Source organism: Cupressus sempervirens, chromosome 4 (assembly GCF_028749045.1).
Source record: "Cupressus sempervirens isolate cs-2001-9-10 chromosome 4, ASM2874904v1, whole genome shotgun sequence".
Classification (NCBI taxonomy): Eukaryota; Viridiplantae; Streptophyta; class Pinopsida; order Cupressales; family Cupressaceae; genus Cupressus; species Cupressus sempervirens.
Genome location: NC_143121.1, coordinates 367,564,414 through 367,579,820, shown reverse-complemented (window position 1 = coordinate 367,579,820; position 15,407 = coordinate 367,564,414). Strand labels below are relative to the sequence as shown.

At 32.3% G+C, this 15,407-nt stretch overlaps 1 pseudogene; it reads left to right on the top strand.

Moving 5' to 3' along the window:
- Positions 1-12,983: 12,983 nt before the first annotated feature.
- On the top strand, positions 12,984-13,862 carry LOC149561592 (acidic endochitinase-like; annotated as a pseudogene).
- Positions 13,863-15,407: the final 1,545 nt, after the last annotated feature.

Here is a 15,407-nt window from a genome sequence, read left to right as displayed (position 1 = left end):
TCAGTTTTAAGTTATCACTGAATTAATTAACTAAATAGGATAAACCAAATTCAGCCACCTCGATATATGTTCATCATAGCTATTCTTAAAATACACATCAAATAGATATACTAGGAATGTACATGCAACAGATATAAAATCAGTATACAACATGATACTACATCCTTTAATCCATTTGTAACACATCTTATTCTGCCAATTTCAAAGGTAAATATAGATAATTATAATAATAGAAACAAAATCTATAATATGAAGTTCACACAAATACAATTGAACTGTTGTCTCAGCTCAACGATACTTACTTAATCTTTATACTATACATTCAATTTCCTGCTAACCTAACCATATACACTTAACTTTAAAATGACCAAGATAACAAATCATATTGCACATGATATTCTTTCTTAAAATTACATATCGTCAATCATAATCTGCCTCAATACTTGAAACAACTTTCATTTCAATTATGAACTGAATTACATCTTTATAATAAAAGAATTCTGTTTCAGACATCTTATCTCAAAACAATCCATAAATGCTATTAAGGCATTTCATAGCATAATTAAACATAATAGAAACTAAGTACAACAAATGCTTAACAAATGACCATTGACAATGTTATTAAATACACAAGTGTCTATTGAAGTTATACCATTGTTTGACAAAAAAAAACACCACCCAGTTATAACTACATCAGCATATGAAGATATATCTGAAATCCATTCAAAATACGATTCACAAAAATTCAATGTAACCTTCAGCATGCCAATAACCAAAAGTCATTAGGATATATAATCCCTATACTATAAGATGCATACTAACTGTTCACATAATGACCAGATCGATATTGAAATAAAAACATTTATCTATGTCTTTGCTTATCAAATAATGCCTTATTCAGTTACAAACAATTTCACTAAACATCAATTATATATGACCTAGTTTTCCATCAAATTTTAATGGACAAATTAAGCTATCTCTATGTTATCTCTATTAGTTTCAAGTTTCACATGAAAAATTCACATAATGCTACCCTCGATAACTATTCACAATAGAAACCATGTCCATCCAACAACTAAAACTCAACTATGCATATATCCATATTTTTTTATTGAAAACAATTTCAATTTTAATAATAATAAATTATGCTGTCGCAACTAAATTTTTATTTATTCGAGCCTTCTATTAACAGACTGATATAATGTCACAATTGGTGTCAACAATTAACTAAGTTCCAAATGTCAGATGATTACCATAACAGTTGATAAGCAACTCGAACCACATTACATTTCAAAAAAAAGTATCGGCAATCAACAACATATTAATCACCAAACAACACTATAACACAATGTCGATAATTGCTGGTTCAAACATTATTTACGTTTCATGGTAACTGTTTGATGTAATGTCTGCTCTCATTTTTAAATAGTTTCTTGATAGTTTGTCTATTTTATAGGTTTCATATAACTCGCATACCATTTAAGACTATTTTAATACCCGTGTTTTAATACAATCACTATGGGTCGAACATAACTTTGCACCCGTGTTTTATATTTTCATAAGTCAAGCTTGAGTTTTACATCTCCATCCTCATGCAAACTGTATAACAATGACAGTACCTCTATCATCAAGTAAGTTATTTGATGTTACAACTAAACCCTTAGTCCATGCAACTATATAAAATCGTAAGCACATATTGCTTACTAGTTCAACTCGGTGATACCACATATAAATTCAAACAACGAGACATGAATAAATCTAAACTATTTTACACAAAAACCTAGCCCAAACCCAAAACCATTTCATAATTTAACTGTGTTCTATGTCATATGTCATCTATATGACAAAATACCAACATCACACATGGAGGTAAAACACACAGAAGAGAGCCTCAGATTTATATAACCGAATGTGGAAAAAGTCGATTTAAAACAATATCTAAATCCAAATGCAAACACAATGCTTGTAAACACATAATACCCATAATCCAAATATGGATATATACAAGACTCAGCACTATTTTCCCAATTCTGCATACACCCTTGGGTATCGATATACTTTTGAAAACTACAGCATTTCCTATTTCCTTCAAACCAATCAACACCCAAATAACAGTAAAGACATAGGTTAGAGAATGCCCCCTACCTCAAATCATAGTAGGTGGAAAAGCCCCAAATATAATCCAACAAGAAGCCATCGAACCAGCTCAAGTCCAACACCAAGGCTTCTCAATACTTGACCAAAACAACAATGAACACCAATATGCAACTATGAGATATTGATTGATAGAGAGAAACCCAACATTGCTTAGCTTCATAAGCATGAATGCCATTTCAACCAATTCCATCATGATGTTGAATCTTAGCAATAAGCATCACAGATGTATAACAGAACAGAGCAATGTGGCCAAGATTCCAGCCTGACCTCAACAAAAACTAAACCAAAATGAAATGGTCAACTGGTGATAAATGACTCATTAATGCCTTCAGAAAATGCATTAAAAGAAACTAAAACCATACACAAAATCAGGCATATAGCAATCCCAATGCCACTGCCATGTATTTGGCTTTTAAAATAATGAACATAAGCTTTCGAGACCCATTTAGGGTTATATGTATTAAGAGATAATTAGCCCTTTTAGAAAATAGAAAATAGAAAATGTTTTTTTTTTGCCAATCTCAACTTAGGGTATTTAAACCCTTTCAAAAACAAGTATATACATATGCAATGCCTACTGAAGTTATAATGACAAATTAATATAAGTTATGTACTCCAAAACCATCCAAGGGTTATATATACTTAAAAGAATTTAAATCCCTTCTCAGTCACCCATATGTGAATAAAATAACAAGTTTCGTACACATACAACACATAAACATACAAATTTAAAACTTTCTTTTCAATACATTCAAACACAGAATGCAGTTTACATCATGTTTGAAACCTAATAATCATAATTGTTATGAGATAGCATGCAATAATAAATATATAAAAGTGTATCAGTTTCAAATCATGAAATCTTAAGTATCATTCAGCATATCTCGAGATCCAAAATGACACGTACTATAACCAAGTTCTGCAATGAAGACAACATATCTACTGAAATGAACTCTAAACAGAAAGGTCTAAAATGCTAATGAACAAAAGTAGCGGTCATGCATGACATTATTATTATATTATATAATAATTTACTATTATATTATATAATAATATTATTTATTATAATTTATAATATATTATATTATAATATGTTACTTTTTTATTATTATATTACATTATATTATATTTTATACTATATTACATATATATTATATTACATTACTATATATTATAGTATTATTATTATTATTATATAATATTATATAATATTAAATAATATATTATACCATTATAATGTAATATTTTAATATTACTATAATATAATAATATTATTATTATATTATAGTATAATAATTATAATTATTATATTATTATAATATTCTTGTGTAGGTTATCGGATATCTGATATGAGATCAGATATCTAATAATATCAGATATCCGATAAGGTTCGGCTTACTTTCTAGGTTTGGTGCTTGGATAGGTAAAAAAAAGTTAGAGTGGATTTTGAAGCACTTTTATATGTTTTCAAACTCTATTTTTTTCACATTGCCACTTTTTGGCACATCATGATCCTACACATACCCTTAAGATAGTTGTATTTAGGTCTTTTATCCCACATTGGTTGTGTTTGTAATATCTTGGGTGGTAAGTGCCTATTTAAGAAAGGCTTATAAACCTTTGTAATCAAGCTCTTCAAGTGTAAGCTCTTAGTGTGGAAGCTCTCTTATATTGTAGGAGTTTGGAGTTCTCCCATTTGGAGAATATTGTAATGAATTTCAAGTATTAATGGATGCTTTATGAAGCATTTTATCTTCTCTTTGTCTACATCTTGTTGTGTTTTTGGTTGTGGGTTGTTAAGGGTGGCGTGTCCCTTCATCACTTATATTGCTATATCCTTTTCCTTGGCTTCAGTAATCTGAAGGAGACTTTCCTTGAGGGTCACATTCATTGTTTCATCTAGCATGGCCTATACAATTCTACTCTATCAGCTCACACATTCATCTTTGTACTCTTACCTCTTACTAGACATTTGGGTTAAATCAATGTAATCCTGCTTGAGAGCTAGTAATATTTGAAAAATTCATAAAAATATGCAAAATGTCTTGGAGAAAAAATAAAATGAATAATTAGAAAATGTCCTTAAAAAATTATTATCCTCATGAAAACCTAGCATAGGCACCTTGAAAAATACAAAAAAAAAAAATTGAAAAATGAAAAAATGAAAAAAGAGAAAAGAACAATTGTTTTTGCAAAAGTGTCAATGATGAAAACCTGGAAAATAGGCATCATGATAGAAAAAATAGGATCTCTTCTAAGACGGTGAAAACTTGGTAAACAAATGCATCTTGTTCAAAATGTTCCATCTATTAGTGCACCTCCTAGTTCCTATATAGTCATTATTTTCTTTCACTATCCTTCTTTGAATGCTTTTCTTTCTACAATTTTCCTACTTTAGTTTGCTATTATCACTAGTGCATAAGCTCCAAAGCACTTTGAGATATCACTCGCACCCTCATGGATTGAAATCAGTCATAAGTTTACGGTCAACCTATTTTTACTACGGGAAAATGTCCTATACTTTCAATGAGTCACTTGTGCATCAATCACTAGCTATGATTTTGTCCTACTTTCTCCCTACTTTTGAAGAGTTTTCTCACACACACACCTTGAACTCAAAATTTGACAAATAATACACTGAAGCAAAAAAATAAAAAATAAAATTGTTTGAGCTATGCTATGATTTTTCTTTGTGTTCTTTTATTTTTCTTTTTTATTCCCCTTCAAGAAACTTTAATATATCTATCTCGACTAGAGGAGCAAGGACTAGGTGCATGATCTTTTCTTTGTTTTCAATTTTTTGGTGTAGTTCAAATGATTGTAAAGGTTCAAATGCAGAAGATCTCACAATTGGAGGCTAAGAATAGGGCAATGGATAGAGATTTCAATGCTAATCAAGGCAAGGTCATGCTGATAGAAGAAAAGATGAACAACTTGGAGAAACTAATCAAACAAATGGCTGAGAATGTGAGTACTATGCTAAAGAAATTAGAAATGGATAAAGGCCAGGATTCCCCTCAGGCTGTTGATAGCCAAGGTCTGAGAAAATGCACTAGGGCTCACTCGAAGAAGATTGAAGACACAGTCAAGAAGGAGGAGGTGAAGGTAGTGACTAAAAACATGTAGATTTTGGCTGATCAGGTGTTGGACCTGGTCAAGGCTACCTAGCTGGTTCTTTGTTGTCTTTTTTGCTATCTTTTTGTTGTCTTTTTGTTGACTTTTTGTTGTATCTTTCAATAGTTCTCTCTATGTTCTCATCTTTGTTCTTTTTGGAGGTCTATTTCATGTTAACTCTTATATGCTCTATCTATTTCTTGAAATATTGGTTGTAAAAAGGTTTTGGATCCTTTAAAATCTGCTTTTACTTAATCAAAACAACCTCTATCTTGTTTTGGATGGTCATGTGTACCTTGACTCAGTTTATATGAACATTTTAGTTAGGTTGGATCTTCTCATTGTCTATTTGAGTGAATTCTCTATGCTATTGTAAATATTGATACCTATCCTACAGAGTGAATGAAAGGGTCATTGTAGCTATATTAAGTGAACTTTTTTCTTAGGTCATGAACAATAAAGGGTCGTTGCAAACAAAATGCTTACTATTACTTAGAATTAGAAGGAACTCTTACATGTCTGGTATGCGTGTATGCAAGAAACATTCAAATCATTCTAGTGCTTATGTTCTGATGCTTAAGTTCACTTTCTAAATCAATAGAAAAAAGATGTTCTGGTCATTCTAGCTCCTTGTCCCATGATGCTTACATCTCATTCAGACAAAACTCTAACTCATGTCATATTCATATTCTCATTATAGCAATATTAGTGAGGGTTGTATGAAATCCTATGGTATTATCAAAAAATTCTCAATGATGAAACTATATCATAATATCTTAGTGGAAAGCTCTTAGGATTACATTTAGTTTAGGTTTGCATTTCATTTCAGGATTGCACTTTAGTATGGTTTATATTTACTCTTTTTTATTGCATCTAGCAAGTGAGAGGTAGAGTGCTATATATGAGTAACATAATCATCTTGACTGCATATGTGATCGATTGACCCCCCTCCCTAATTTGATGGTTGTGCATCCCTTTGAGGATCAAAATCAAAATCTAACACTCCTAATAGTCCAACACATTGAATATTTAAAATTTTGGGACTAACATGATCAAACACTTGAGCAGTCTATCTTTTGATGCAATTTTATATAGAAATCTCATCATATCCACATTTTCTTGACATGCTCAACTTTTCCAACAAAAGTCAACTCTGGTCAAAATTGGTCAAACAATGTCTAAAACCTCACTAAACGAGCTCCAAATTTTCTCTAACTCAATCTCAATATATTCTCACCTATTCTACATTATTGTCAATCCTTAATTGCATCATTGAATCACATCGATTGTTCTACATAACTATTCTAATGTGTCATCTTTCCATTTGACTCCCATGGAGGTGGGATGAACGCATCTCTTGCATCATCAAAAAACTACTTAAAAAAAATTTGACCAAAACTCAAAGTTCTCATCGATAGGGGCATCTCATCACTAGGGGCATATTCAATTACTCATATCTTGATTGAAAGTAAATATCCTATGATCTACTCATGGATATCTAAAATCTGTATGGGCATATTGGATTCCTATAACTTACATCTTTCTAGTATTGTCTTATCCATTGATCGAGTGATTGAATTTCTATCAGTTATCTTGGTAAACTCACAACAGATCTTATTATCTCTCAATGGATAGGTATCTGGGTGTTTTCCGTGGACTTCTAAGGAGTAAGACTCATTCTAGGGATGATCCTATGACTCTTGACATATATTGTCATGTTTTCAATGGAAAAGTATCTAGGTGTTCTATCTAGACTCTTGTGAATCAAACATCATTATGTGGCTGATTGGGATATCAATGGATACATATATGGGTGTTCTATGTAAATTCCTGAGGGTTAAGCTTCATTCTCAAGATAATTTGAAACTCTTCTCAATGGATAGGTATCTGGGTATGCTATCTAGACTCAAGAGAGTTAAGCTTCATTCTTGAGATAATCCTATACTCCTCTCAATGAACAAGTATCTAGGTATTCTATCTAGACTCCCAAGAGCTAAGCTTCATTCTTGAGATAATCTGAATCTCTTCTCAATGATCAAGTATTCAGTTTCTTGATATCTATATTAGTTGAATTCCCAAAAGTCAATCCTTGAAATCAATGTTAGTTGAATTTGCCATCTATATCAATTTTCCATTTTTTTCCTATGTAATTAACATTTGTTTCAATATTTTTAGGTCATGAAAAATCATCAATAACCAAATAAAGTAATTGACATTTCAAGTAATGACTCATAAGTCATTTCTTCATTTCCATCAACTAGATCAAATGCATTCATCAATTGGAATGGGTTAAATGCAATAGAAATTATTTCTTTTACAAATTGTCTATCACTTAGTTGTAGTTTTATCATTGACCGAGTAAAAGAAGCAAGCTCTAAGACATGTGATATCAAAGAGTTTGAACTTGTTACAATGGAGGAGATTCTAAATTAATTCCATATTAACATACATAAATCTATCTAGCTTTTGTACTCTCTTGATGGAATGTATTATGATGATTAATATGGATAAGCCACTGATCCTAACTAAAATTCATCACACATTTAAAGTAGATATATACATATTTATAATATGGTGGATGTGTGATTTCCTATGTGTTTGGTTTCAAGAATATGTGAATAATATGCAGTACTATGCTATTGTAGTTCTCTATATTGTTTATCAAGAGCTTAACTTGTGGCATTTGTTTTAAACATAAGTAATGTTTTGACAATTGTTTTGTCTTATCTTCATCAAAATCATGCATCCTCTCTCGTATGTTTTCTCAAGAGTTGTTACATGTTAATTTTATTTTAAATTTTAGAATTATTATACAATTTAATGATCTATACTTTGAACCCTTGCACATTAAAGGTTTTCTTGAACCCTATTTTTATGTGTAGTAAATATGGATATTTAGGTTACTGCTACAATGTGGATGATTCAAATTACACAACTATTATATATTCCACTTTTCAATATGATGAAATTATATAGATCTATATTTAATACCTATAACATTAATTAATTTTTTCCTTACCCCTCTTTTGAAGTGTAATCAAAACATATAAGTTCAATTTTTGTTGTGTAGTAGATTATTCAAATTGTAAACCAATATTTATTCCAATAAATAAGCATATTTGATATTGGAATGCCAATGTATGAATTTTTTCTTGATAGATTATGTCCAAGTCAACTTTAACCAACTCATCTACTTTGTTCTACTATTATTTTTATTATCTTTTCTTTCTTTTTATATGACCAACTGATTAAGCTATTCTTAGCAAAATAATTTGTATCAAGAATTACCAAATAATTGTTGGGTCAAGGGATGTATTTTTATCTTTACATCTTCTATATTAGTGTAGCTTACTTTTTCTTGGTAATTGTCTTTCACAATGATAGTAAAAAGTAAAAAAATCATTTTGCACCTATTTTTTGTCATTCTTTTGAGTAATGGAAAAGTTTTCTTCCACAAACATTGAGGATTCAAATTGTATGTATCTACTTCTTGATCACAATTTACTTATCATCTTATTTAAATATTAAAATTTAAGGTCACTTTCACTTTAATATGAGTCTTTATAGAAGTTAATGAAATATCAACCTCACAGCTCCCAAGAATCACCTGCATGCAAACACCAGTCATAGAAAGAGAGAAAAAAAAGCTATGGAGGCTAGAATTCCCAAATCAATGGATGAGACATTCTTGATAAGAAAAAAGAGAGATTACTATTATCAACAATGAATCAATCAATTACAAAGAGAGGTCATCCTTATAAAGGAGATCAAAACCCTAATAGGTAACTAACCTAGATTGGATGATAATAATTAATAAAAGAATTAATTAGTATATGCCCAAAGTTTAGCTTAAGTAAACTAGAGATAATAAGTGAGTTAATTATTTAATTAATAAGAAAATATTTTATTATTATAAAAAATTTATTAATTATTATGATGTAACCTAGGTTAGACCCTTTTAAGGTTTTAATCTCCTTTATAAGGATGATCTCTCATTGTAAAGATTCACTTTTGATAATAGAAATTTTTATTTTATTTTTCTCATCAAGAATGTCTCCTTTTGGATCTATGAATTCAAGCTTCCATTGCTTTTATTTCTCACTTTCTATGACAAGAGTTTGTATACAGGTGATTCTTGGGAGCTGTGAGGTTGATTTTTCATTAACTTCAACATAGACTCATATTAAAGTGAAAGTGACCTTAAATTTTAATATTTATAAGATTTATATAGACCACACCTCCATGTCATGAGATGTGCAATAAAAAATAATTCATATAAGATTATTAGAAAGACAAAAGAAGCCTTTCTAAATTTTCTCTTACAATAATAGGTACCATACATGTGCATTTTCTTGTATACTCACTTTTAATGCCCCATCTTTTATAAAATTTCATTTTTCTATCTATTAAAAATACTACTACTAATTAATTATAATATTCTATTTTCTACATTGATCAAGAAAAGAGAAATATAGTACATTTATAATTACAAAAAGTAAATCTCCCAATGCTTTTTAATGTACTTTAATGCTATGATTATTAATGCAAACTATTTTACATTCTTTAATGAAATGCCAGTAATAATTAGCCGTGTCTGATAGGAATTTTCTCTAGTGCACAGGTCATGAAGAATGTGGAAGAAAGAAAAGATTCTAGGAAAATCATCATATAGACAATAATCGAATGAATCCAAAGTCCTTATGGAAAGAGTAGCAGACATCGTCTCTAGGGTCAAGTCAAGAAATGGAACACAAGGAAGAAATCACTGCAATCAACGCAAGTCCACAGAAGGAAATTTCCACATGAAAAGTATTTCTGCATGTGGAAACTGAGGCATTGAACATCTTTCATGCCAGACATGGCAAGGCAATGTGTTATAACGAAAGAAGTTGGCGAACAATTTCTACTATGCTGCCTGAGATAAAGGCATCTTCCAAGTATGGAGGAGTCATGTTGTGGTCCAAGTACATTGACCAGCAAACCAATTATAGCTTGGCTAGGGGAGAGGAACCAATAGTCATGAGGGCTAACTTCGTCAACATGTAGCCACTACATGGGATGTCGTAAGACCTTCATTTTTTTTTTGAAATGTAAAATGGACATTGAACTACCTACAACTAAGGTTTGAAGGTGCGACTCATCAGACAACTCATTAAAATAGTGCACCTAGTGATCTGTGTCTAAAAAATGACTTCTGGAACACTTGACCAAAGCTTAATCTAAAAATCTCTACTAGTTGAATTTAAAATTATCATTTGTAGTTAATAGAATATTGTATGACTATATGAAATATAACATATATGCAACTTAAATGGACCAAATAGTTATTATTAATCATAAATATTTTATATATATAAATTTTATATATAACACAAAAAAATTATTTGTTGTTACAAAAATAATACATTATCATATAAAATACAACCTATATCTAATACAAAGGGACCATTAGTTGAACACTAATTTTTTTTGACAATCTCACACATTTCATGAGAAAATACAAGGCATTTATTGGTATTCACCTTTTATATTTGTGATGATACATATTATTGATATGGTTTACTTTATGCATATACATTGCTACCCCAATAGTTGTACACATAAGAATATTATGTGTACACTAAGATATCAATTTTTATTTAAGTGAGCATATTATGTTTTGAGTGACAAACATATATTAGATCGCTATGATATCTTGTCTGAGACAAAAATTTATTTATTTCACTCATTAATGAATTCATTTATTTATTTATTCTATAACATTTATAGGTTTTCATGTGTTCAAGTATTGGTATATTTTTTATCAACATTTGGATTTTTCTATATTTACAAATAGATCAATTAATTACAATATATAGCAAAAATGTGTTGGAAGGTTGGACTCTATGTTCACCATAGGGTGATCGACTATTGGACCCCGCTCAACTATTGGGTCCTCTCCTCTATTAGGTCTTCTCTTGACCAATTTCATTTCAATCCACAAGCCTATCTTACCACATAATATAATATGTTTACTAAGGTATGACATCATTTTAGAGAAATATTTTAGGGTTTCCAATTTTTAAGATGAATCTCAAGATAGTTAGGTATAGTTCCAGTACAGTCAAGATCACAAGTTTCACCTTCCGCTGTGAGGGTGAGAACACACCTCTTCATTGTCACATTCAAGGTTTACCCTAATTAATTTTTGATAAACCTTACGTATCATAAAGAATAAAACATCATTTTATTTGATCCCTAACATAAGTTATATTAAATTTAATTTGATACTAAAACACTTGTTACATTTTACTAGGTCGATCCCCTAGGAGGGATAATTCTGCACTTAAACATTAGCCTACTACTATATTAAATACTTGATTTTAGTTATACACACAACCTATTGAAACTAATCAAAAATTAAACATTTACTATTAAACTACTCATGACATTAACTAACATGACCCAAATCTTCCTACAATTTTTCATGTAAACTCTTGACCTATAAAACCTTAATATAATTGGTGTAAGATTTGAAATGCTTAAGCACTATTTATGCAAAATTAATTGCAATAGTCAACCATCCTCTAATACTATCTTAATATTAACTCCCATTTATCTAATAAACAATGCACACATAACTTTCCTACAACTTATTAAATTTAAAAGAAATACAAAATACCAAATGTAAAATCTATAATACTAATTCTAAATACACCAACAAGGGACTAACTTAAGAATATCTAAGAACTAATTACTAACAACTAATCTCTATCCAAAGTATCTCCCAAACCTTACTCACCCATCAATCTAATATGAAATTAGTAAATACAAAACATCATTGCCCATATACTAATTAAATATTCTAATTCATAATCAGATTTATACTTATTCAATTTATTAAAAATTAAATCACAATTTTTAAATACTAATATCTAACTTATAATCCTAATCCCATCCTAAACCTCATTAACTAATCCTTAACACTTTATAATTCCTACTCACCCTAAGCCCCCTAAACCCTTCCCAAGACCCATGTGCGTTGGTGCATTTATTAAGGACTGACATGTCCTTGGGTTGGGCAGCTCACACTCTGACCTTAAGTATGCCAGGGACATGTACATAGGTTGCATATGGAGTTACTAAACCCTTCCCAAGACCCATGTACATTGGTGCATTTATTAAGGACTGACATGTCCTTGGGTTGGGCAGCTCACACTCTGACCTTAAGTGTGCCAGGGACATGTACGTAGGTCGCAGATGGAGTTACTAAACCCTTCCCAAGATCCATGTGCGTTGGTGCATTTATTAAAGACTGACATGTCCTTGGGTTGGGCAGCTCACACTCTGACCTTGAAGTATGCCAGGGACATGTACATAAGTCGCGGATGGAGTTAAACTGATAGTAAAGGAAGTGCATTTTCGTGGCTGTATAGCCACGGGCAAACTGGTAAGGGGAAAGGTTAAAATGTTAAAAGGTTATGAATGGTTGTCCTTGACCACCAACTATTCAATAGCTAGTAAACACGACTGTTCACATCAGAAATCCGGACTAGTTATAATTGAACACACATTAAGGAAGAAATAAAGTATTCCCGCGTGTGGAATCCGAGGCAAGGAACGTAACGGAAGCAGCTGCTGAACAAATTTACCTCGGATCTTCTCCTCCAAACTCGCCTGTGTATATAAAGGGATCCCAGCGCTACCATCAACACGCATACTTTCATTGCAACATGGAGGGAATCAATGAAGCGGCCTCAATTGCCTTTGCACTCTCTCTGGCTCTGCTATTGAGCGGAGCATCGGGGGCGAGTTTAACCGTTTACTGGGGCCAAAACGGCGACGAAGCCTCCCTCGCCGACACCTGCGCAAGCGGCAACTTCCAATTTGCGATGCTCTCCTTTCTCACCACCTTCGGCAACGGGCAGACACCGGTTCTCAACCTGGCAGGTCAGGTCACTGCTAGCCCTCTACAGGAGCTTGCCAATCCCTGAGCGCCGACATTACCTCGTGCCAGTCCAGCGGCGTAAAGCGGGAGCTATTCCATCGTCTCCGCAGACGATGCCCAGAACGTGGCCACGTATCTGTGGAACAACTATCTCGGAGGAAATACCGGCTCCGGGCCTCTCGGAGCCGCCGTTCTGGACGGCATAGATTTCGATATCGAAGCCACGACGGAGCACTGGGACGATCTGGCGAGGGCCGTGTCCGCTCTTAGCACGTCGTCGAAGAAGGTGTCCCTCAGCGCCGCACCGCAGTGCCCTTATGCTGACCAGCATCTCGACGCGGCCTTGCAGACGGGTCTGTTTGACTACGTGTGGATTCAGTTCTATAACAACGGCCAGTGCGAGTATACCAACGCGGACGCTACTAATCTGGTGAATGCGTGGAACACGTGGACGACGTCCGTAACGACTGTTCAAGCGGAGGGTTTCTTTCTTGGGGTTCCCGCTTCCTCTGCTGCAGCTGGAAGTGGGTTCATTCCCGCAGACACACTCATCTCCAACGTGCTGCCTAAGATCAAGAACACCAAATATGGCGGTGTGATGCAATGGAACAAGTACTTTGACCAGCAAACCGGTTATAGCTCGGCTATTAGGTCTTCCCTCTGACCAAATTCATCTCAGTTCGCAAGCCTTACCTATCACATAATATAATGAGGCCATCCTGATCAATGTAGTAACGTTAGAAAAAATTTATAAGTAGATTACCAATTTCACTTCGTTAACGCCACATTTGTTTGCGGGAATAGGAATGGGAAAATTAGAATTGATTCTGTATTTCCCGTTTGTTCTGTCAAATTAGAATAGGGAATATGGAATTCTATTTCAATTTTACTCCAAAAATAAAGATATTTCCATTCCAAAAAAAAGTTGTTATTTGAATGGTTCATTCCTATTCCACATTATCCTTTTCAAAATTCAACAATTATTTGGAATCCGTTTTCATTTTAGTACTGACTCCATTGTTTTCATGGTTTGGCGCTCAATTCATTTGCGTTCCAACTAAGTTTGTAATAATGGAAGATTGTAGGAAACTGGTGACTAAGTCTGATGAAGAAAACGTCTTAAAAGTTGCAAGAGTTGCAGGGAAAATGAAGAAAGTGATTGAAGTGGTTGGATGGACTTTAAGATGGAGGTCAAACGCAGAGAGTTCCTCCATTAACACCTCGCTTGAAACAGATGGAGCTACTGCACTAAGAAGATATCACACTTTTCAGATCGGATAATTTCTAGCAAGAAAAGAAAGTTGTGCAACTACGGGACATGTCACATTTCTGCTCAGATTGTGACATCTATTTTATATGGATCATGTTTGTAAGCTTGTGAGTTTTATAATCTTCAATTTACTAGCAATGAATGGACTTTTTCTTAGAAATAAATGAATCAAATACTAGGTGAAACAAACAAGAATGGGAATGTTCTTTTTCATTCCCATTCCACATTTCCATTCTTATTCTAATTTTCCATTCTAATTTTCTATTCCTATGCCGATGAACAAACGGGCCCTAAGGTTATTGTCATAGGAAGATATATCTTGATGGTTATAGTACATTACAAGTTTGGTTGTTGTGTTATGATGTACTTTGAATTCCTTTTTAATTTAAATCTTATATTTTGATTTAACTCTTCATGGTAATGCTACATTTCACGTTTATGGTCGTTGCATTATAAAATAAACAATGATCAAAATTTCCTATATCCATGAACAAACAACAAATTATTGAAGGGCACTCTAACTATTTGTTCATGGCTTCTTGAGTCAATCTTAACATACATTGGAAAGTACCTCATAATATATTCACTTGACAACCCTAAATATTTTCAAATTTGACTATGTTGGTCAAGTTTTTTTAGATCACTTCTAGTAAGATATATAGTCTCGTTGAAGATGCTACTACATGTTTTAATTTATTATATCATTTTTTTATTAGTTTACAATAAATTTTTACCTCTATGATAGCGAAGATTGTGTAAGACAATTACTAGTCAATCAATTAGCAAAAGTTGCAATAATTGAATGAAAATAGAAATATACACAACACTTTCAAAAAATGTACATATCTATAACCATGCATTATGCTCCTTCATATGATTTTTTTTGCATAATTTGTATAATAAAACATTCATATAGACTAATAAAGCATCCATAATTTG